A 23,534-nucleotide genomic window follows, 5' to 3' on the forward strand; every position below is an offset into this window, starting at 1 on the left:
CGTGGGCACACCACATTTTCACAGTGAAAACGGACCTGTTTTTTGCAAAATGCCTAGCTGTAGATTTTGAACCCTAGCTCTGCCGGTACCTTGGATAATCTACCAAACCTATATATTTCCGAATCCTAGACACCCAGGGGAATCCAAGAAGGGGTGACTTGACTGGCTCTTACCAGGTTCTGTTACCCAGAATCCCTTGCAGACCTTAAAATGTGAAAAAACTAACATTTTCCTCACATTTCTGTGGTGGAAAGTTCTGGAATCTGTGTGGATTCACAAACTTCAACCACCCAGCGTTTCCCAAAGTTTTCTAAGAAAAATGGTACCTCACTTGTGTGTGTAGGTCTATTGCCCGCGACAGGAAACGGCCCAAAACGCAATGTAGACAAACCACATTTTCACAGTGAAAACTGACCCTTTTTTTACAAAGTGGCTAGCTGTAGATTTTTAACCCTAGCTCTGCCGGCACCTATGGAAACCTAGCAACCCTTTACATTTCTGAAAACTACACACCCAGGGGAATTCAGGATGCGTTGACTTGACTGGCTCCCACCAGGTTCTGTTACCCAGAATCTCTTTCAAACCTAAAACTTTGTAAAAAAAAAACATATTTTCCAGACATTTCAATGGTGGAAAGTTATGGAATCTGCGTGGATCCTCAAAATTCCACCCACACCACATTCCTCAAAGTCTTCCAAGAAAAATGGTACCTCACTTGTGTGGGTAGGCCTAGTGCCCGCGACAGGAAGCGGCCCAAAACGCAATTTAGACACACCACATTTTCACAGTGAAAACTGACCCTTTTTTTGCAAAGTGCCTAGTGGTAGATTTTGAACCCTAGCTCTGCCGGCACCTAGGGAAACCTAGCAAACCTTGAAATGTGTGAAAACTAGACACCCAGGTGAATCCAGGATGGGGTGACTTGACTCGCTCTCACCAGGTTATGTTACCCAGAAACCCTTGCAAACCTGAACACTTGTACAAAAAAACTTCTTTTCCTGACATTTTTGTGGTAGAAAGTTCAGGAATCTGCGTGGATCCACAAAATTCCACCCACCACGTGCTCCCCAAAGTATTCTAAGTAAAATGGTACCTCACTTGTGTGGGTAGGCTTAGTGCCCGCGACAGGAAGCGGCCCAAAACGCAACGTGGGCACACCACATTTTCACAGTGAAAACGGACCTGTTTTTTGCAAAATGCCTAGCTGTAGATTTTGAACCCTAGCTCTACCGGTACCTTGGATAATCTACCTATATATTTCTGAATCCTAGACACCCAGGGGAATCCAGGATGGGGTGACTTGACTGGCTCTCACCAGGTTCTGTTATCCAGAATCCCTTGCAAACCTAAAAATGTGTCCAAACAAACACTTTTTCCTCACATTTCTGTGGTGGAAAGTTCTGGAATCTGCGTGGATCCACAAAATTACACCCACCCCGCGTTCCCCGAAGTCTTCTGAAAAATATGGTACCTAACTTGTGTGGGTAAGCCTAGTGACCGCGACAGGAAACAGCCCAAAATGCTCTGTGGACACACCATATTTGCACAATGAAAACGGACCTGTTTTTTGCAAAATGCCTAGCAGTAGATTTTGAACCCTAGCTCTGCCGGTACCTAGGATAATCTACCAAACCTATATATTTCTGAATCCTAGACACCCAGGGAAATCCAAGATGGGGTGACTTGATTGGCTCTCACCAGGTTTTGTTGCCCAAAATCCCTTGCAAACCTCAAAATGTGTAAAAAAACACATTTTCCACACATTTCTGTGGTGGAAAGTTCTGGAATCTGCATAGATCCAGAAAATTCAACCCACCCCCGTTCCCCAAAGTCTTCCCAAAAAATGGTACCTCGTTTGTGTGGGTAGGCCTAATGCCCACGACAGGACACGGCCCAAAATGCAATGTGGACTCACCACACTTTCACAGTGAAAACTGACCCATTTTGCAAATTGCCTAGCTGTAGATTTTGAACTCTAGCTCTACCGGCACCTTGGGAAACCTAGCAAACCTATACATTTTTAAAAACTAGACACTCAGGAAAATCCAGAATGGGGTGACTTCACTGGCTCTCACCAGGTTCTCTTACCCAGAATCCATTGCAAACTTAAAAAGGTATAAAGAATTCTGTGGTGGAAAGTTCTGAAATCTGCGTGGATACACAAAATTCCACCCAAACCACGTTCTCCAAAGTCTTCAGAGAAAAACAGTACATCCCTTGTGTGGGTGGGTCAAGTACCAGCGACAGGCAAGGGCCCAAAATCTATTGAGGGCACATCAACATTACCTATCACAAACAAACCTGGTTTTGCAAGGGGGGTCCCATGAGTTTTTGTCCTCGGACTCGGCAGCCATCTAGGGAAACCTACCAAACTCACACATTTCTGAAAACTAGACACCCGGGGGGAGTCTAGCGAGGTATGGCTTGCGTGGGTCCCCCAACATTTATTTACCCAGAATCCTCTGCAAACCTCAAATTTAGCTGAAAAAATAACTTTTTTCTCAAATATCTGTGTGGCCCACATTCCTGACACAGCAACCACACCAGCTCACGGATTGCGTGGAGTGGCATTTGGCTAGCAGTGTGTGTAGTGACCAGCAGCAAGTCACTACTCACCCACATCCAGCCAAGCGCCAGTCCACGCACCCCACCAGCCAAGCTCCAGTCCATGCACACCGCCAGCCAAGCACCAGTCCACACACACCACCAGCCAAGCACCAGTCCACGCACACCGCCAGCCAGCGCCAGTCCACGCACACCACCAGCCAAGCGCCAGCCTAAACACAGCCATCCCATCTAGGATTTTTTTATACAAAAAAGAAAACAAAAACAAATACAAATCTACAAACACAAACTCTCAAACTGAATACGTTGCACAAATGCTAACCTTGAAACTGAACATATAATATAAATCAATAGAGACCAGGCAGTTCACTTTATCACTCATGGATGCTCCCAAAAATTATTTTGCGTGTGATTCATTCTAAAACAAGCAGGCACACACAGCGCAGGATTAGAAGGACACTAAGGGCAGTACATACGAGTCTCCTTCCACGTACCTCTTTGCTAACAGACTCTACATCTCCAACTGGGAAAGTCCTTTGAGGGTGTGGGAGGGATGTGATCAGGAAAGTGGCGATCTTTCAATCTCGCCACATCCGCCACCACTCCAACTCTAGGAACACTTGCCTGTTCCACTACAACAAGGCTGCCTATTACAGACTACTGAAACTTAGCAAAAGGCATCTTTGACTCAGGACAACAATTCCTGAATACAACAAAAGCATTAAAGGTTGCCAAGTGGAAAAGATGGATAGCCAACTTCTTATTCCAAATGTAAGCCTTACAAAGAGCAGTGTAAGATTCCAATCTCTGATCTACTCTATCAATACTACCCATGTTCCTATTATAGTCTAAAATGCACACAGGTTTGCGCGCTTCAGCAACCTGACCCCAATCAGTCACAGGTAAAGTGCTTTCATCATTGATGGTGGTCGGCATGTAGACATCTCTCCTGTCACAGCTAGAAGTTCCTTGCAACGCACTGCACTGCACTGTCCCCACACAAGCTTTTGACAAACAAGTTCTTTTGGGAAACCTTTACGGTTAGAGCGGATTGTGCCACAAGCAACAGTGTCCACTTTGGCCAATTCTCTGAACAATTGCACATCAGTGTAGAAGTTATCTACATATAAATGGTGACCTTTGTTAAAAAGTCCTCTACCAAGTTCCCACACAATTTTCTAAGTCACTTTAAAAGTGGACGGACAACCAGGGGGGTTAATCTTGGAATCCTTACCAATGAACACCCTGAAATTAGAAACATATCCAGTCCTACTGTCACGCAGCATATATGTTATACCTGCTGCTCAGCCAGTGTGAATGTGGAGTGGAATGTTGGTGTGAGAGGTGACTGCGGAATGTTGGATAAGTGAGAATGTCAGTTGGTGTATGGGTTGAGCAGTAGGGAGGCTGCTCCTGGTGGGGCTCAACTGTATAACATCTTACTTGGAATACATTTTCATAAAGAAACTACGTGGAATGGACCTATTTATTTACAACATATTTTGGCGACAAGTAAAGAAGGAAGAATCTATGTGTGCCACCTTACTGGACTCAAACCTGTCAAGCTTGAAGTAAGTGAATTTAAACTAAAGAAACTGAAGAAGAACTTGATGAATCTGGCACCCCGAGCCCCACAGTGACCACCCTATCGGTCGCCCACAACCCAACGTTGCCAGTTTCTACCATAATGTTCCAGTTCCTGCTCGACTTCCATCCCTTTGCCACTCCTAAGGGACAGTGCTCCCTCCCCTTCTACTTCAGGACAGTCCCCCCCCCAAGTGCAGTTTCCCAGGAGAGCGTCCAGTTGTTTTCACCGCCTCCTTGTCCTCCTACCTGCCTGCTACGCTGCCTTGAAATAAGATGTACTTGCCCTGTTGCCTTGGGATAGTTTGCTCTTAAACTGCTGTTTACCTGCAGAATCACCAGTTTCTGCTTCCACCTACTTTACCCTGTAACCATCGTGTGGCCAAAGATCTGCTGCAACCTGCATTACTACAGCGAGCACCCTGTAAACTGGAAACTGCCTTCTACACGTACTCTCAAGTCTCTTTCAACTTTATTGGGACTCTGCTATCATTAATTTTGATTTACTGTTGTGTGAACTGAACCTGTTGGGCTATGTTTAATAGTATGCCAGCCTGGGTCAAGATATTCCAGCAACACAGAGACGTGTTTTTCTTTTGTGCACATAATTATGAGGATGTTAAATGCTGGTGAGCTGTGCCTTTTTGTGTTTATGTGCGTTTTTGTGGGGTCAAGACTTTTTGCTACAATTACTTGGTCCCTGGTTTTCCCATTACAACTGGCAGTTAAAAAGTCATGTTTAAATGTGCGTGCTTTCTTTAGCGCGTTCAATCCTACTTGCATACTGGCAGCTCCATGGGATCTTCGATGATGCCAGTTCATTTCTCAGCCTACTCTTGGATGTTTTGGTACATTAACACACCGTGAGACACCCCGCACAGCGTCCGGAGCGTGCTGCCATCTTTTGGTTTGCAGTATGCACAGGTTTTCTCTATGTATTGCGCACTTTAAGCGCAAATACCATAGAAGGACTTCTTTCTTTCTCAACCACCGCTCATTAAGTCTCACCTACGCAGCACGCATGCGTTAAGAGACCTTTCGTATTTGTCACAGCTTTCCCGTCAAAAACGTGTATGCGTTGCATTGCTTCCAATGGCAATGCGTGCACATCAGGTGATTCACTTGCAGGAGCGAGCAGCTGGCGCCATGTGTTATCAATTATCGCTGCGCCAGCCCCTCGCTCCCACAAGTGAATCGCCCAGGACCCCTCCTCTCTCCCCTCCCCCTGCTGCCGCACACGCTTGTGCTTGTTTTTTATTTTTTAATAGCTTAAAATGTTTGAACAATTATCTATTATAAGCTATCAGTGTAATGAGGCTTTTAAGAAGTGGCGCCTCCTCTAGGCGTGAGTTCCCACTATTGTTTCTCGGCTCAAGCCCAAAAGTGCACAGAGCATCCTTTGTTAACACGAGCTGCGTGCATTGTGCGCGCGCTTCAGTCTACGCACTCTGAGAAGGCAGCGCTCCCATTATTTAGGGGTGACATCTAGGCGCTTGTTATGAGTGGCCGGGGAAATTGCATTCCCGCAGGGATCGCATATATAACTGTTGTGATTTTGTTTATCCCTTGCCGTAATCGCTGCCTCAGCATACTTCAGCAAGTCTCAAACCTGCTAGAAAACTGTGGTGCAATAAACACCGTAATCCAGACGTTATTCCCCACCCTGGTGTCAAACTTGCAATAAATTTGCCACCCGTGGATTTCATATTTTATGGGGTGCAGTGATTACTCTACCACACCCCAGGCCACCAGTTATCAGGGCCTTGGAGTTCAACTCTGTTGTGGTGTGTGACATCACCTCAAAGGGGACCCGCTCCCTCTATTACAATGGGGCTCTTTCCACAGCCTCTGTCGGTCAGGGCCAGCCATCCGTCCTCACACTAGGCCTCGGGGTCATTAGCACCCATTTTTATTATGAACCTGTTTTTATTTTCAAAATGTCTCAGTCGTTTTGGTAATAATAATGTCCTGTTTTTTTTTTATAACACCGCTTTGTACTGCAGTTGTGCTGTCCCCAAGCACTGTAACAACACGTTTCCTGGTTTTACTGCCAGCGATGCCGACTTTCCATGAGTAGAGCCCCAGCTCAGCTGCCTCCGGCGTCGGAAGGCCTTGATCCATTAGGCAGCGTGATAGCGGCCTACGTCACTTCCTGTTTAGCGTGATGTAAAGCTCCTTGCATTCCTGTGCCTGGGGTGGGGTGGTAAAGTAGCGCCTGGTAAAGAATTCAAAGCAGGACCCATGCGTAGGGAGAGATCTCCCTGCTCCTCGGGGCCAGTCTGTGTTTGTTTTACTGAAACTGTCTCTGCTTTTGAAGTTTAAGTAAAACTAAAGGGTATTTACTCTTAGCAAAACCTAACAAGCATGGCATGTGCTTGGCACGCTGCTCTGCCTTACTTACTTTACACCAGCAGCACCCTCTATGAAATGCTGCAATACATTCCATCATTAGGTGGTGACACGCCCTTTGCATGTCACAAAGGTAGCACAGCCTGATCCACATTTGTGATAAACTTATTCACGTACTCAGTTGCTTGTCCAAATTCATCCAGTTTATTGACAGTTTTATTTCTTCTTAATGCGTCACGTCAAAGACACACAGTTATATAATTTCTCGCATCTTCACTTGCTCAGGAATTGCCCATCCGGGCCTATTCAGGGGCACGTAAACGAACTTCATTGCTCCATAATATTAAAATCACCCAATGCATTTTGGTCTCTCAAAGACCTTCTTCAGGGATATCTACAATAATTAAAAAATATGCATCAAACACCGCAATTGACATTTTATAAAGGTGAAACTTATTGCAAATATTTTTTGAAACCTCTTTTAAATCTAAACAACATGCATAATCCACCCAGTTTGTATCCACAAATGACTGCCCACACAACTCCCTTGTGCCCGTGCTCCCCCCATGAACAATCATACCCCCACCCTAAACTTCATGTACAGAAAACCTCAAAACGACCCAAAACAGATAAACTGAACTTGCACCCTTGATAGTTATACCACCTGTATGCCAAGCGCACAACTTCCGTATTCTTGCCTCTTACTCGTGGTAGATTGATTCAATTCCCCTTTTTTTATTTACCTGAAGGTCACTTGCAGCTTCATGAACGATTTACTTGCCCAAGAACTCAAACGCCATGCTCTACACGATCTCTCTGCGTGTTCCTATCAAACTTAAACTCCACCTACATCACCTGTGTTCAATTAATAATGCATGGCTCACATACTCCACCCCTCAAGAGTTTCAGCAGTAATGATGTACCACCCTCATTTACCACACGGCCAAAATACTCAATGTCCCACAATGCCCTGGTGACAGTTTGCAAAAAACCAAACGAAACACAATTTATATGTAACACCATATACATAAACAATACTAAGTAAATTTAACAGTCATTCGAAGAATGTCCAAAACGGTGTGTTTCAACCCATATCTTTCATTGATGTTAATTCGGAGGGTCTAAGACGTGACACCCGACGTTCTTCATATTCCACTTGCTTTATCGATGGGGTGCTAACAGGGTTGGAACGGTTTATAATGTTTCAATTCAAAAGGAACCTGAAGCACACCCTTTCTTTTATCTCGAAATATTGGTTATTCATCTCATCCAGTTTGGCGTGCATACACTTTTTGAACGCTCCGTTCCGGGTGCGCATATCGAATTAATCATTAGGTGGTGACACGCCCTTTGCGTGTCACAAAGGGTAGCACAGCCTGATCATTTGTGAATACAAACTGAGTGGATTATGCATGTTGTTTAGAATTAAAAGAGGTTTCAAAAAATATTTGCAACAAGTTTCACCTTTATAAAATGTCAATTGCGGTGGTTTGATGCATATTTTTTCATTATTGTAGATACCCCTGAAGAAGGTCTTTGAGAGACCGAAATGCATTGGGTGATTTTAATATTATGGAGCAATGAAGTTCGTTTACGTGCCCGTGAATAGACCCGGATGGGCAATTCCTGAGCAAGTGAAGATGCGAGAAATTATGTAACTGTGTGTCTTTGACGTGACGCATTAAGAAGAAATAAAACTGTCAATAAACTGGATGAATTTGGACAAGCAACTGAGTACGTGAATAAGTTTATCACAAATGTGAATCAGGCTGTGCTACCCTTTGTGACATGCAAAGGGTGTGTCACAACTTAATGATTAATTCGATATGTGCACCCGGAACGGAGCGTTCAAAAAGTGCATGCACGCCAAACTGAATGAGATGAATAACCAATATTTCGAGATAAAAGAAAGGGTGTGCTTCAGGTTCCTTTTGAATTGAAGCAATACCTTCCTTGCCAGGCAGGCAGGGGTCTCAAAATATGGTATCTAATTCAGGCATTTCGGAAACACAGAGCAAGAAGGGCAGGGCGCGCTTTCTTTCGGCTGGCAGAGTTGTGCCAAGGTTTTAACTTTGAAGTTTCGTAAAGCTTGCGCACACGTAAAATTCACCTCCATTTCTTTAGTAAAATGGTGACTTTCCTACATAATACATTGGAAAATATGGTTTATTTATGATTTGTTAATGAAAGTTGTAAAGGCGCTACCTTACCACAGATGTAAAGGGTTGCAGTAGGCTTGTGAAATGCAAAAATAAAAGGAAACAGAATGTATACATGTCAAACTAAACAAGACTTATTTGAAAGAGACATATCAACAGAATTCAGAGTGACATCATATTAACAAGCATTGGCATAGCCAATAGGTCTTGCTTCACGACCTTATAAGTATTTAGTTATGCAGCACAATATCCTTAGTGCAACAACATTAACTGTTGCATGGCTAAACACTTATAAAGTCCCAAAGGCAAGACCTATTGGCTATGCCAATGCTTGTTTTTAATATTTCCGCACTGGGTACCTGCTTTCACGCTTAGAGGTTCCTTGGGAAGACACGCCCATGCCGGTAATTGGATTTTTAACGTGAGTGCAATTTAAATGGATACAACTTCTGTCTGCCACCATCTATGATATCGGAGTTACTGTTTTCACTTCCTATGACGGATTGTGCATTGTTTCTCTCAGCGTCTGTACCTGTAATACATTCTTCATCTTCGTTTGATTTAGTCATTTTTGCTTTGTGTCATATTTCTTTTTTTTTTGTTGCTATTCTAAACATTGCTAGTATTGGACCATTTTGTCTATGTCACCTTTTGGAAGTGATCAATGTCAGTACTGCTTTTCTTACAACATCTTTGTCATTACGCATCATACTGTAATGAACTTTAGTTCACCGCACAGTATTTTGTTAGGGTAAGACTTTGCGCACCGGTGTTCACGTGTTCCTTCTCAATATTGCATCTTCTTTTCTAATGCTCTATGTTACCTTACAGTTTTTGCACTACTCTGTATGATTCCATGCTCTCCTGTGGTTCTCTTTTAAATGTTGCAGAGGTTTTTGATCCTGTTTTTTCTTATACTTATTACCTTGTGTGCTTGTTGTTTGCAGTCACAGTATGTTTTCTTCTTACGTACTGGCTTCCTGTTACACTTACTATGGATTATTGTTTGAAACGGTCCAGTTGTTTGCAGTGATGTTTCCCACATTTACGCGGTTATAGGTTGGTCCTTGATACCCACCTATTGTATTGTTGATTTTACCTTGTGCCGTGTGGTGTGCCCCACACATTCCATTCTAACTAGTGTTGTTGGAGGAACTTTTGATATTGTTTTCTGAGTGTCCCTCTGTACTGTGTGATTTTCCTCACACATTCCACACCAGCGAGCATTGGGTGAACTTCTGTCATTCCTGTAAGTTGTATTGTGCTGTGTGGTGTCCTCCCACGCATTCTACCCCAAACTTTCTTGGGGGAAGTGCTATTGTATCTGAGTGTCCCTCCGTGCTGTGTAGTTTGTTTTGCCTCCACACTCTCTCCACCCCAGCTAGTGCTAGGGATAGTGCTGCAGTTTCTTCCTTATTTTACAAGTTCCTCCGTGCCGTGTGAATTTTTTCTCACATTCCACCCCAGCTAGTGCTGGGGGAAGTGCTGCAGCTTTTGTGTGTCTAGTGTACTGTGTGATATCCCCCACACATCACACCCCAACTAGCGATATTGGGGGAAGTATTTTTATTGTTCCCTGTGGAATTACCTTCCACAGATTCGTATCTCTTTTCTGTTTGGTTTCCTACCATGCTTTCCTATTGTTACTCTTTACCTCTTGTTGGCCTAGCCAGCCTGCTTTTTGGTAGTGGAGTTTTAGCTTATGTTTTATGGCATGGTAGCGTGTGTTTTGCATTTATTTGGATTGTATTGTGGAATGAGAGATGAGATGAGTGTGCTTGTGTGTCTCCTATTTTTTGTGATTTCTGAATTGCGTTCTGTTACTCTTTCATAAATCTATTCTCTGTTATCTAGCATACATATATATTTTCCATCATTATCATCTCTACATGTATTACATTGAAATTGCTTCCTTGCCCCAGTGCTGCAAGTAATTATCGTATTGCCACCACCTACTTGCACCATTCCTTTTGTAATTCATTTGAAGTTGATTCTCATTTGGGTAAAAAAGGGAGATGTGTTATACCTGCGGCTCAGCCAGTGTGAATGTGAAGTGGAATGTTGGTGTGAGAGGTGACTGCGGAATGTTAGATAAGTGAGAATGTCAGTTGGTGTATGGGCTGAGCAGCAGGGAGGCTGCTCTTGGTGGGGCTCAACTGTATAACATCTTACTTGGAATAAATCTTCCTAAAGAAACTACGTGAAATGAACCTATTTATTTACAACAATATACATCTTAATTCCATAGCGTGCCCTCTTACTAGGAATGTATTGCCTAAAAACCAATCGGGCCTTGAACAAAACGAAAGACTCATGCACTGCTATTTCTTTTCCTGGAGCATAGATCTCAGAAAAATGATCTACAAAGTGATCAATGACAGGCCAAATCTTAAAAAGATGGTGACAATCAGGGTGATCTTGTGGCAACGCTAAACCATTATCAACAAAATGCAGCATCCGAAGAAGAAACAAATACCTATCACGACTCATGACTGCCAGAAATATAGCCGTTGCCATCAAGATACTAGTAGACCAATATGAAGACATTGATGGCTTCTTTAGCAAACCCATCAAAAAAGTGAACCCAAGAACTTCTTCGTCTCTTCCAGATTTGTGAGAGTCCACCGGGTAGCTCTTGAGTGGGGCCTAAGGCTAGCACTGTTGTACCTCAAAAACTGTTCGGCATACAAATTAGTCTGCTCAACAATCACCGCAAAAAATACATCGTCCACAAATAACAGAAAAAAAGTTATCGGCAAAATGTTTTAAGTATTCACTCTACACCCTGGAACGACAGTAAAGTCTGGCAATGCCGGCTGCACCATGCCTGGGGCAACCCAGAGGTCAGCACTTCCAATGGGAAACCTTGCAGCCCCAGGCTGCATCCCAGATGCCTCTTGCTGCACTATCGGCACATCAATGACCTCCTCTAAAACAGGCACTTCATTCGCACTAAGAGTAGCTTCATCCCCACTGAGAGTATCTTCATCATCCGACGATTCCTTGTGGACAGACAACTCACTGCCTGATTCTTCCACTCCCTCCTTTGCCTCAGATGCAGAGTCATTCTCTGAACCATGGTCAGAGGAAGACTCAAAAAGCATACCAACAACCTGATGAGCAGTAATCGTGCGTCTAGCCATTATCCTTACTAAGAAAGAAGACTGCACAAACAAGTCAACAACAATCAACACTGTGCAAAATAAGTAAGTAAAAAAATGAGTGTCTTTATCACAGAGATCTATATACTCAAAAACATTACGATTCACTTGAAAGTGACAGCTACACTCACCAGCACCTACTCTGCAGAGACACAGCCAAAACCAACGATATCCCACTAGAAAGAAAAAAAAAACAATTACTCACAAGACAACAAAATACACATTAAGCACAAATGCAAAACATTTTTGAAACTAAAAAACAGATGCCATTTGCAAAAAACACATTTATGCAGGGAAATGAAACTCATTTATATTGTACAAAAAAAAGCCTCTTACTAAACACATGCAACTACATAAACAGCAGAACTACCAGTAATGAAACTGCAACCTGGAACAGTCTAAAGAGCAGAAGCCTTGAACTAGAACAAAAAGGGAGAAATAAATCATTACCATTGCAATTCACAAGAAATAAAACAATTAACAATATAACACGCTATGTCTCTACCCAAATAATCAATCTGCAGATGGGCCTTCAAATAGGGCTGAGAAAAATGGGGGGGTTTTCTTGCCCAAGGGATCGGGTGAGGTTGTCTGCCAGGCCGATCTGTCCGCCAGGTGGGACAGAAAGCAGCAGACAGAAATGTGCCCCCCTTGAAAAAGAAATACATCCCTGATGCCTAGTAGGATTTTCTGCCTCCCCTCTCCTACCTAGGGCAGAAAGGCCAAACAAAGGGGCAGATCTGTCCCCAGGAGGGGAAGAAAAAACATTACCAAATTTTACCCCCTTGGAAGCAACCATATTGCTTCCATTACACACAAAACAAAATCCCTGGTGCCTAGTGGCGTTTTCTCCCCCCACCCCCATGGCAGAAACGCCAAAGAAGGGCCGATCTGCCCCCAGTGGGGGAAGAAAAAACATACACAAAATATCAGCGCCCTAAAAGCGACCCTTGCCCAAGGGATCGCTTCCATTTCAATTAAAATATAGTCCCCGAGGGGGCGTGGCCTAGATGGTGGCGTGATCAGACGCATCTTGCCGGAGCTCCCGCCGACAGATGGCTTTAGCACAGGCCCACGGCCTCAAATAGCGGTGGTCGGAGCCCGGTACCGGTGCGAATACCCCCGAGGACACACAGAGCACCAGGGGGCCGGTTGCTGCTGAACCGGAGGCTGTCGGTGCTGCGGGCCAGAGGACGATTTGGAGCGGAGGCTGACACCGGTGGAGGGCGCGGAGGCCTGAGTGTGGAGGAGGGCGAGCGGCCTGGCGCTTGCCCGGGATCAAGGTCAGCAGTGGAAGCGGGTGCGGCGATCCACCCAGTGGTGGACGGAGGAGCAGCGAGTGGCGTTCTGCCCGGTCTCAGTGGCAGAGGAGAAGACACCCCCGCCGCCCGCCATCTTGTGGGGGTAGGCGGCTGCAGCGCAAGGGGCGAGAGTCACCCGGCCCTGTGGAATACATTGGGGAGCCTGCGGAGGCTCCGTGTAGGAGGGGGCGGCCTGTTTAACGGCGGGTGACGGCGGTTGCCCCGCAGGCTGGAGGACATCAGGCACAGACCGAGCTGACCAGTGGAAGGTCCGAGGTGAGCCGCCATTTTGTGGCTGGGACGGCGAACCCGGGGCAGCAACGATTACTGGGTGGATTGGCCCACCGCTTCAGGAAGACCGGTGTGATCGCAGGGGGGGGCCCAGACTGCCAATCCCTGGGGATCCCCGGAAGCCCAGAGTGACCGGATATGGTGGGAGGTCAGACAGCCGGAGGGGGCTCACCCCGCAGTGCTGTGCCCCTGGCCCGGAGTGACTGGCAGCTTCCCGCCGGAGGGATTCCCGCAGCGTGGCAGCAACGAAGAGACCCCGGTAAGCGACGGGTGAGAGAGGGTTGGCTCCCTGGAGTTACAGTGGAGGGAGCGGACTGTGGGGCCTAGACGTGAGAGACGGAGATCGCCGGTGGAGAGTGGTGGCAGCGCTGAGAATTGTGGGACAGGGGCAGCGGTGTACGGCCGTGAGGGTGCTCTGAGTGGCCGTGGGGATCCAGAGGACCGGAGGTGGACTAGAGCGGAGGGCGCTATCTTTGGCGGACGGAGCAGCATGAATTGAGAACACACCTTTGGGCGCTATATAGCAGCAGCAGAGCAGCCTAACAGTGGGCTCGCTCCCTTCCGGGCTTGGTGGAGCACCTCAGGAGCCCGCCTGGCGGGTACCGGCAGGGACCCTTTTCGGCGAGTCTGTGATGAAGAAGGTGGAGGAGGCAGACAGTAGTAGTAAGTGGGCGTCAGTGGCAGGGGGGCTCCTTGTGGGGCCTGGTCCCAGAAGGGCTAAGGGATGTCCACCACGAGGTTGAAGAAGGAGAAGACGGTCAAGGACCTTTTTGCTAAGGCCCAAACGCATCAGCAGGCCAAGGACATAGCGACCACCAAGTCTCCAACGGCGGCAGAAAGGGCGGGGGGCACGGAGGGAACGGAACCGATCACAAAAGCGTTCTTAGAGTCGCTTTTGACCTCTCTGAGGGGGGACATTCACGCCCTACAGAAGGAGTTCGCAAATGAGATCAAAGAAGTCTGCAAGTGTCCGTATACTTTGGCTACTGCTGCTGGACACTGCCAAATGGCTGAACTGATATGGTTCGGACCTCCAGCGTGAGGCCTACTGGGTACAATTGGCTATTTGACTCTCCTTATCCTCCTCTAGCTCCAGCTATCATGGCCTACCCTGGTTAATTCGTTACTGTTATCTACTATGTGAATACTGTTATTGATGCAAGTTGCATTTGACTGCACTAGACGATATCATCCTGTTAACTGATAGCGGGGGCACCTATGGCTCTCCACGCACCCCATTAATGTTCGGGAGGGCGACAGGCACTCTGCCTAGTTGGGGAGTGGATAGTTTTAAGTCCGCGGGCAGGGGGGCAGGGAGGGGGGTTGGTGGTAGGGATGTGAGATGGGGAGAGGGTTTTCGGGGGACAGGGGTTGTTGGGAAGGTTAAGTGTGCCAAGTCAACGTTATGGTTTCTGCCTTTGTTCATGTTTACATATTGCAGAGAGTCTATGAACACGGAGTGCACTACGCAGCGATCCACGCTTTCACGACACAGTCCACACTTGCTATCAGCCAATGCCGGCTCCCTCCTTCGAGAGAGATGGGTGCTTGAGAATCTGGGCCTGACGTTGCTGTCTTTTCTGACTTATTTCTTGTCTCCACGCCACACTGATGTCTCAGGCATGGGCCTGCCTACACAATGCTCGACACTTTCTCAAAGAACCCACTGCCCAACGGTCGGCCATACCAGGCCCCTCACTAAACCCGCTATGGGCATACCCGGCACTGTCATCTGCTACAGGGCACAACTGGTGCCCCCTAGACCACTAATCCGCGCACACCCTCTGTCCTTTGAGCCACCATGACACCCCCATCAACGACAGCTCTCTCACTCATGACGTGGAACGTCAACGGCCTAGGCAATAGAATTAAAAGAGGGATAGTCATACAATATCTTAAACGCCATGCCCCAGACTTGGTTCTCCTCCAAGAAACACACTTGATGGGCAATGCGTGCCAAGCACTACACCGGGGAGGCTATAAACTACTTGTACACGCAGGTTTTACTTCTGGTTCTAGAGGGACAGGGATCCTGGTTCGGAATAATGTTGCACTGACATGTACAAAGACATGGGCTGACCCTCTGGGTCGTTTCGCAGTAATAGAGGCCAATTGGGAAGGCAAACCGCTAAATGTCATCTCAGTCTACATCCCTCCAGCCCTAGGCACGACCGCATTGCAGGCCCTGCAACGGATAATGTTAGACCTCCCGCAGGGACCTCTAATTATTGGGGGCGACTTCAACATGACAATGAATGATGCCCAAGACCGGCACCCCCAGCGGCCGTCACACCGACCGGGTTCTGACCTATCTGACTTCGCACAAACAATGGGGCTTGAGGACCTATGGCGTTCATCTCACCCGACTACTTCTTATTTCACACACTATTCCAACGCCCACAACAGCAGCTCTCGTATAGACTATCTATTCCCACCAACCACTGACCTAGAGTTCTTTCGCCACCCTAAAGGGCTGCCCAGGGGAATCTCGGATCACTCCCCACTCACAGTAGAATTCACGCATCACCGGCAGAGACCCCGCGGCCCTATCATCATAACACCCTGGATCCTAAAAATCCCTGACATAAAAGGCGACTTACTAAAACACACAGAATACTACTTTGCGGAAAATGTCGGCTCGGTGAACTCCGCTGTAACTATATGGGAGGCCTAAGAGGCGGTACTCAAGGGCAGGGCACTATCCTTAAAAACCGGTTACATCCGCAAGCAAAGCGAACACCTGTCTCAGGTAGAAACAGACCTGACCGACCTAGAATCACTCCACAACGCAAATCCCACGGACGTGACAGCGGATCGTCTCCGCGCGAAACAAATGGAATATAAGGCGCTGGCCTCTAAAAAGGCACAGGCTAAGCTCCTGACAACTCGCCACCGGGTCTACGAACTGAGAGACAGAGCAGGTAAACTACTGGCATGGCTGGAAAAACGCGACCAGGGGTCCCGATGGATCCCAGAATTGACCATACCGGGCCAGTCCCAAATCACGGACCCAGGTGACATAGCAGAGGCCTTCGCCGCCCACTTTGTGAAAATATCTACACGGCCAAAGCACTATATAGCGCCGAAGAGTCTAGACTGCTCCTCGACGAGATGAGACTTCCCACTCTTTCCGACTCTGAAGTGCAGGAATTGGAGGCAGACCTCACCTCGGAGGAGATTGGAAATGCCTTGTTTGCCGTTCAATCAGGTAAAGCCATGGGCCCCAACGGTGTCCCTATTGAGTTCCTAAAAGGCATGGCAGGCGAGATCCTCCCACACCTCAAGGCGATGTTTGAGGGGAGCCGTGAGGTTGGATGCATGCCCCTCGACCAACGATTAGCGTCAATAGTGGTCATCCGTAAACCTCATAAACCAACTAACGTTTGCGGCTCCTACCGACCGATCTCCCTCATTAACTCTGAGGTGAAAGTCCTGGCGAAGCTCCTCGCTACCAGGCTCATGGCGGTCCTCCCCGCCTTGATCCACGAAGATCAATCCGGCTTCCTGCCAGGCCGTAATACGGCGCTCAACCTCCGACGGGTTCATAACGTGATGAGTCGAATGCCGCACCTCCGGGAAGACGCAGCCATTCTCTCCCTCGATGCTACACTTGCCTTCGATTCTATAGAATGGTCGTACCTCTTCGCGGTCCTACATCGCTATGGCTTTGGTCCCAAATTCATCCAGTGGATCCGATTGCTTTACACTGATCCTTGGGGTCAAGTCTATGTTAATGGACACACATCCAGGCGATTTCCTCTACACAGAGGTACGAGGCAGGGGTGCCCACTATCCCCTCTGTTGTTCGCACTCACTCTCGAACCTTTGGCCCACTGGGTCAGGACTGACAACTCCATCCGCGGCCTCCAATGGAACGATGACACGATCGACAAGATCTCACTCTACGCGGACGACATCCTCGTATATGTCTCCTCCCCCAAATCCTCTATCAATAGTCTATTACACGTCATCACCAACTTTGGCAAGTACTCGGGTTTTTCCATTAATTGGTCCAAATCGATACTATACATACTACACGGCCCACCACCTCCCCTCCCACAGGGCTACTTGATTGAACTGGCCCAGGAAGGATTCAAATACCTCGGAATTTTTGTCACTCCAGACCCAAATATATTCTACGATCGCAACCTTAAAGGCCCACTACAAAGACTTCGTGATGACATTTCTCATTGGAGATCGCTCCCTCTCACTCTCCCCGGCAGAGCAGCCCTCTTTAAAATGCTAGCACTCCCTCGATTCTTATATGCCTTACAGAACTGTCCATTTCCCATAACCGATTCTTATTTTAACACGCTCGAAGGAGACCTGCAACTCCTTCTCTGGGACGGCGGTTCTCCCCGTATTGCTCTCCTCTCACTTACACAGGGCTGGTACGACGGAGGTATTGCCCTGCCGCACATCCGACTTTACTATTGGGCTACCCAACTGACCGCCACTAACACATGGATCTACGGTTCACCCACGAACCCGGCTTTTCACCTAGAGCGGTACCAGACCGGCCGCGGGGGCTATCTAGAAGCCTTATATGGTAAGAACTCTCGAGCCCAATATATAGGCCCGATGTCCCACACAATCACAATCTGGCACCGAGCTAACAAACGGCTTGGGTGGGCCAACACTCTTACGCTATCCACCCCACTGTGGACCTCACATAAACTGGACTCTCTCTGCCACTATCGGGGTTTTGACAGATGGGACACGATTGGCATCTCCACTCTAGGTGACATGCTTCACAAGGGTAAACTGCTGACGTTCGAGGAACTCCAGAAGACACACGACTTGGCGCAATCTGAGGCTTTCCGCTATCTCCAAATCAAACACGCCATACTTGCCAACGTCCCTGATCTTTCTTCTCTTCCACAATACTCACCCCTCAAGGATAGACTCTTATCGGAACCCCTCCAGGCCAAAGCAATATCGCACACTTACCGCAAATTATGTAATAACATGCCCAACGCCTTCCAACTCTTACGAGACAAATGGCAGGGCGACATCGGAGACTTAGACGAGACAGACTGGCAAGCGGCGCTGATGTCCCCGCGCGAATCAGCTATCAATCATAGATTCCGACTCATACAATTAAAGACATTACACAGAACATACATGTCTGCCCCCCTACTGGCCAAGATTGGTAGACGCACATCTGACCTCTGTCTCCGTAACTGCGGTCTGATTGGTACTTTCTACCACATTCTCTGGGAATGCCCAGTGATCCAAGACCTATGGGAGCGAGCTGTTCGCAAAATGACCGATGCTCTGGGGAAGCCCGTCCCTCTGACTCCCAGGTGCGGACTCCTGAATATATGGGACCCCACAGATCTAACTGCACTGGAGCAACAGTGGGCAGCTCTGGGCTTCCTCTTACTGAAAAGGGAAATAGCAATGCAATGGGGCTCACCAGCTAAATCGCTTTTGATCAGATGGGTTGCTGCTATGGATGTGTGTATGTTGTCAGAAAAAACGGTCTATAAGATCAGGGGTTGCCCTGGTGTCTGGGATAAAAAATGGGGGCAATGGAACGTCTACAGAGGTGAACTGTGTACTTCTCCCTCTACTGAAATGTCATTGGCTAGATCTGGTTCCCCTCGAAATCGTGCTGGCGATCCATTGCTGTAACTTACGTACTCTATGTCAAATATGTTTTTTGTGATTGACTGCTTGATACCACCTCTGCTTTTGTTCAATAAAATATTTATTTAAAAAAAAAGAAGTCTGCAAGGACGTAGATAGCATAGGGGAGCGAGTGGCGGACCTGGAGACCAAGAGCGATTCCCGGGACACGGAGATGGAGGCACTCCGTCAAGAGATAGTCGGGATTCATGATCAGCAGGTGGACCTCTAATCACATATGGAAGACTTGGAGAATCGTTCCTGACGCCATAACGTCCGCATCCGGGGCATAACAATGTCCGAAGACACCAGGGATCTCTTTAGCTTCACCGGCGCGCTGTTTCGCCACATCCTCGGAAGCTCAGCAGACATGGACATTCGGATAGACCGCGTGCACAGAGTGGGCCCCCCGCCTTCCCTCGGCCCCACCGCCCGACATCCTCGCGTGTGTGCAGGACTTTCGCATCAAGGAGGAGGTACTGCTGAAGGCACGGCAGAAGCATCCCCTATCCTTTCAAGGGCAAACCCTGGTTTTATACCAAGATCTGTCCACTCTTACCCTGCAGAAACGACGTTGCTTCAGACCCATCATGGCCTCCTTCAGCAACAAAACATTTCCTACAGCTGGGGTCATCCCTTCCGTTTAATCTTCAAAAAGGACAATAAGCTGCATCAACTCAGGTCCTTGACAAAAGCGTGTCGGTTATTGGATCTGGACCCGCCCGCAGAGACTGAAGAGATGGGGGACCCGCAACAGAGACAGATGATGGTAGACCTCGGTGGCGACAACAGACTAGAAGACGTCGGGTCCGGAAACCACCAGCAGCTGAGATCAAAGATGGCTAGCGGGCGGCGGTGGAGGCAGTGTCATCGGGCGCCGAGGCGTCCCATCCCAGCTGAACTCTGAGATATGTAATTGTGGCTGGGTCTTCTAGGTATTATGTAGGGTGCTGTCGGCGGAAGAGAGGGTATTCTCCGAACTGACAGACTACCCCAGTGTTGTTTTCTACCAATCACCTAAGGATGATGGACAATGAGCTTGCTTATGACTTTGCAGTTGGGGGGGGATTTATTATTTCTATGTTGCCAGTTATTTGGGGTAATGTTGTTGGGATGGTGGGGGGTTTCCAGGTCCATGAATGCGTGTGTGTGTGTGGAGTGATGTGGTTCTTGCTGCATGACCATGGGAGTGGAGGTGCGGTGCGGAGCTGGGAAATAGAGGGTTCGGAGTTGGGGATTAGTTATGCCGCCGACTGAATTACGCCTCCTTAACCTGAATGTCCGAGGCCTAAACAATCCGGTGAAACGGAGGGCAGTCCTTTCGCTCTTGGAGAATTCCAAGGCTGACATCTGTCTTCTTCAGGAAACGCACCTTCTGACCGGGGATTGCTTTAGGATGAAATCGCGCTGCTTCCCGCTCCAGTTTTTCTCATCAGGCCCCATTAAGACAGCTGGGTGGCGATTTTGGTGACCCAGCACTTTAGGGGGAGGGTGAGATGGAAGGTAGCTGAAGTGCGAGGGAGACTGCTTTCCTACAGCTTTTCCCTAGGGGATACATCCTTCACAGTCAGCACAGTCTATGCACCTAACGAGGGACAGGAGAGATTTTTTCATCAGGCGCTTAGCGAGACGGCTGCGACATCTGATAGGCATATCTTGGTTGGGGGGACCTAAACTTGGTATTTGACAACCTACTGGACAGGTCAGGGCAGCGCACCACACAGGCAGGTACCTTATCCGGGGAGGGGTTGGCTAGACTAGAGGAGATGGGGATGGTGGATCTTTGGCATACCTTTCATCCGGGAGTCCGGGAATATTCCTATTACTCTAACGCCCATAAAACATATGCGAGGCTGGACTACTTTTTATCCTCCACATCACTTAAGGCACTGGCGACTGCAGTAGAGATAGGTGCTGCGTCGCTCTCTGACCATGCACCGTTGACGGTGGTGTTCGCCTTCCCCCCTGTGACTAGGGCTGCGTGCTGCTGGAGTTTGCGCGACACACTGCTTCACCGTAAGGACACTGTAGAGAAGATCAAAGGGGCCATGAAAGATTACTTATCACATAACCACACTTTGGACACCTCTCGGGCCACACATTGGGTGGCGCTCAAGGCGGTACTGCACGGTGAGTTTATAGCGGTATCGGCGGCTGAAAACTTAGAGAGGGCTTGCAAGCGCGAGGAACTCACGTTGCGGACAAGAGAGCTAGAACAGATGCACCAACGGATGGGTGCGCCTCGGGTGTGGAGGCAACTCCGACAAACAAGACAGCAACTGGCCGCCTTAGATCAGGATAGGGCGGAATTTGCGGCCCTGAGGGTAAGGCACATGTACTACACTGGGGGGGACAGGTGCGGGCGCTTGCTGGGAAGTGCTCTCCGGGAAACTCAGCAGCGACACATGGTGCAGGAGATTGATGCACGGGACGGTACGCGGGCCACCGACGACGGCGGCATAGCAAAGGTCTTCAGCGATTTTTATACTTCCCTTTATGCGGGGGCGCGGCTCGATCCTGCCAGCGGCACGGTTTTTCTGAAATCCGGTTCTCTCCCTGCCTTGTCGAAAGACCAAGCAGAACTCCTGGATAGTAAAATCCATCCTGAGGAGGTGATTTCGGCGATCTCGTGCCTTAAATTGACCAAGACTCCGGGGCCGGACGGCACTGTTTTATAAAACATTCTGTCCCCAGATAGCGCCGTTATTGACTGCCCCCTTTAACTCATTCGAGGAGCCCGGAGCAATCCCACATGACTTATTAGATGCCACCATATCGGTCATCCCTAAACCAGGGAAGGATCGCACACAGTGCGGAGCGTACCGCCCCATATCTCTCCTCAATGTCGATCTCAAGATCTACACTAGTATCTTGGCGGCGCGGCTGACACCGCTTATGCAGGGACTTATCGAGCCAGACCAGGCGGGGTTTATCCCGGAGCGACAAACGGTTGACAACACCAAGAGGGCTCTACACCTGATAGAGAAGGCCATGCGGACCAAGGGGGAATATATGATGCTCGGGATTGATGCCGAGAAGGCGTTCAATCGGGTCCACTGGACATATTTGGAACAGGTCTGATAAAAGCAGGGATAGGAGTGAAGTTTAGAACCTGGGTCCTGAATTGCTATACTTTCCCCACGGCGACAGTAAGAGTCAATGGGTGTTCCTCGCCCCGGTTTCCCATTGAATGGGGGACGCGGCAGGGGTGACCGCTTTCGCCTCTGTTATTTGCCCTTTATATGGAGCCGTTGACGCAGGCAATAAGAACGGGTCGGAGGGTGCAGAGAATTAAGTTTGGTGCATATGTGCACACGATTAGCTTATATGCTGACGATGTCCTTATCTCCTTGGCCTCCCCCAAGGTCTCCCTACCGGCTTGTGCGGAGATACTTGAAGCATGCGCTGGTGCGTCAGATTTTAAGGTTAATATGACGAAGTCTGTGGCACTGGACCTCTCGCTTGCAGGGCACACACGGGCCTATTTGCAGGAGCACTTTCCCTTCTGTTGGGCTTCGGAAGCTATCCCGTACTTGGGAATTCAGTTGGCGGCCACACTGCAAGATACGGTGCGTATCAATTACGCCCGACTTCGCCAGACACTCCGTACGGAATTGGGTAGGTGGCGGCACCTTCCGTTGTCCTGGCTGGGAAGAGTGGCCGCCATAAAAATAACCATTCTTCCGCAAATCCTGTATGTATTTCGCGCTATCCCGCTCCGTCCTCCCGAGGGCTGGATCAGCCAAACACAGTCGGAACTCGCCCAATTCATCTGGAATGGCAAACGTCCAAAAATGAAGCTAAGGCTGGCCATGCTGCCACCAGAAAAGGGTGGCTTGGGATGCTGTATTATCAAGCAGTCCAACTCCGGACTCTGGTGGAATGGAGCAGGTGGGAGTCAGAAAAACACTGGCTCTTTCAGGACCAGGAAGTAGCGGGCCACCCTCTACAGGAGGTCCCTTTCCTCCGCAAACAGCATCAACCCCCTATTTTGTATGCCTCGTTTATCACGAGAGTCCCCTTGGAAATCTGGTACCAGACCAACACGAAGCATGAGCTGACGACATTTCCGTCTCCACTTACGCCGCTGATAGAAAACCCAGAGTTTGGGCCGGGTCAAGACACTCAGGCTTTCGCCCAGTGGCGCCCGGCGGGGTGTAGATTCTTGTTCCACTTGTATACAGGGGAGGGCATAGTTCCCTTCGAGACTGTGAGACGGGAATATGGCCTGCTGGAGACGGAAAGGCTTCGTTATCTGCAAGTGCGTCATTGGGCGCTCAACGCTCAGGTTCGGGAAAAGGCGGATCGGAAACTCACTCCTTATAAGTATTGGCTCATTACGCGGACGGCGGACAAGCGGCTCATTTCGGATTTATATCGCATGCTGCTAGACCGCTTCTCCCTCGTGTACAACTCCGGTAGGGCCTGCTGGGAGAGGAAACTGGGACGGGTGTTCAGTAACCAGGAATGGGAGGGAATTTATTATCGAGCAA

General features: G+C 48.4%; 1 long non-coding RNA gene across 1 annotated transcript in view; it reads right to left on the reverse strand.

Moving 5' to 3' along the window:
- LOC144807943 (uncharacterized) overlaps positions 1-23,534 on the reverse strand; it is a 143,690-nt gene that overhangs the window by 68,825 nt on the left and 51,331 nt on the right. Inside the window, exon 2 of the long non-coding RNA XR_013606531.1 lies at positions 11,950-11,994. This is a non-coding gene — a long non-coding RNA (uncharacterized LOC144807943). The remainder of the gene's footprint in view (positions 1-11,949; positions 11,995-23,534) is intronic.

The sequence above is a fragment of the Lissotriton helveticus genome, chromosome 1_2 (genome assembly GCF_964261635.1).
Source record: "Lissotriton helveticus chromosome 1_2, aLisHel1.1, whole genome shotgun sequence".
In the NCBI taxonomy this organism is placed as follows: Eukaryota; Metazoa; Chordata; class Amphibia; order Caudata; family Salamandridae; genus Lissotriton; species Lissotriton helveticus.